General features: G+C 35.8%; 1 non-coding gene across 1 annotated transcript; it reads right to left on the bottom strand.

Annotated features, from left to right (window-relative positions):
* Positions 1–1,220: 1,220 nt before the first annotated feature.
* Positions 1,221–1,327, bottom strand: LOC139894972 (small nucleolar RNA R71). Its single transcript, XR_011775444.1, has one exon. It is a non-coding gene; the product is annotated as a small nucleolar RNA R71 (small nucleolar RNA).
* Between the last annotated feature and the right edge of the window lie 537 nt (positions 1,328–1,864).

Consider the following 1,864-nt stretch of genomic DNA (forward strand, 5'->3'; position numbering starts at 1 on the left):
CGTAGCCATTTTATATTTCTAGATTTCTAGGCTTTGCCGTAAAATCCCTTAAGTGCTTTTTCTTTAGACTAAGATTTAGGTGCTTTAGAATTTTACGACGTCGCTTATCGCCTTAATATTTTATAGATTTTAGTGACTTTTAAGTTATTGTCGTTTTGAATATAGAATTCCTTTTAAGCTTTAATACCTTTAGACATAAGTTTTAATTTTTAGTATTTAGTACCTTTTATTTTCCGAAGCACTCTTTTTCCTTCTTATTTCTCGACGCTCTAGTTTTTAGGAGATAGAATTTTCTATTTCTTCTCTAAAATTTCTTTAAACTTCGATGAAAAATTATTTTAAGTGGTTAAATTGATAGACATCCAAAATTTTCTGGTTCGTAGTAATAGTTAGATTTGTTAGTGGCGAGTTGTGGGCTTCCGATTTAAAGGGTCCTGGCTACCTGCTGCATCTATTGGCTATTCGAAACGTGGGCAAAATCAGAAAAGTCTATTAATTTGATAACTTATATAATTTTTATCTTTTATAACTAATAGGATATTCAGTGAATGCACCGAGCAAAACGTTCACCACCTTTCATACGTTCACCACCTGTAACTCGATAAAGACATCTAGCCAATATTATTGCCGTTGATTTTTCTTTAGAATCATCATCTAGTCGACCAAGTACTCCAATTCAAATTTCCGATAATCCATTTTTTGTACCCGACTTCAAAATTGAAAACCCGGAGGATATTCAAGGACAATTCCAATATCTTGAACCACTAATCATTCCTCCTGAACCACAAACCGTTAAATCAGAATCCTCTAGTGATTTGTATTCATCCAATTCAATTATGGAAGTAACGGAACTTCTAAGTATGGAAGACCGAATGAGAGCCACACGCACGGGCCAAGGACACGCCATTATTAAACCAGACATTAATGCACCAGATTATGAAATCAAAGGACAAATCCTACACATGGTAACTAATCAATGCCAATATAGTGGTACGCCAAAAGAAGATCCAAACGAACATCTTCGAACCTTTAATAGGATCTGTACTCTATTCAAAATTATAGAAGTTGAGGATGAACAAATCTATCTCATGTTATTTCCTTGGACTTTAAAGGGAGAAGCCAAAGATTGGTTAGAATCGTTACCCGAAGGAGCGATTGACACATGGGATGTTTTAGTTGAGAAATTTCTTAAAAGATTCTTTCCAGCATCAAAAGCCGTGAGACTTCAAGGAGAAATTGTTACGTTCACGCAAAAGCCAAATGAAACATTATATGAGGCGTGGACAAGTTTTGGAAAGTTGTTGAGAGGATGTCCTCAACATGGTTTAGACACTTATCAAATAGTATAAATATTCTACCAAGGATGCGACATTACTACACGAAAAGTCATCGACATAGCAGCAGGTGGTTCCATTATGAAGAAAACCGCAACTGAAGCTCACAAAATTATTGATAACACAGCCTCCCACTCTCATGAGTGGCATCAGGAAAAATATATTTTTCGTTCATCTAAAGTGGCTAGAGCCGATTCTAGCCATGACTTTGATTCCGTTTCCTCAAAAATAGATGCTTTCGAGAGACGAATGGAAAAGATGACTAAAGATATTCACGCAATATGAATCAGTTGTGAGCAATGCGGTGGACCACACTTAACGAAAGATTGTCACATTGAGCAAACGATGGAACAACGTGAGAATGTTTCCTACATGAACCAAAGGCCGGGAAATAATTATCAAAATAATTATCAACCGCCAAGGCCAAACTTTAATCGAAATCAAAACATTCTTTACAATCCAAATGGACCTAACAATAACTCGTACAACCAACAAGGTCTGAATAACCAACCAACTCAAAACAACACTTT

The sequence above is a fragment of the Rutidosis leptorrhynchoides genome, chromosome 2 (assembly GCF_046630445.1).
Source record: "Rutidosis leptorrhynchoides isolate AG116_Rl617_1_P2 chromosome 2, CSIRO_AGI_Rlap_v1, whole genome shotgun sequence".
NCBI classification, from domain to species: Eukaryota; Viridiplantae; Streptophyta; class Magnoliopsida; order Asterales; family Asteraceae; genus Rutidosis; species Rutidosis leptorrhynchoides.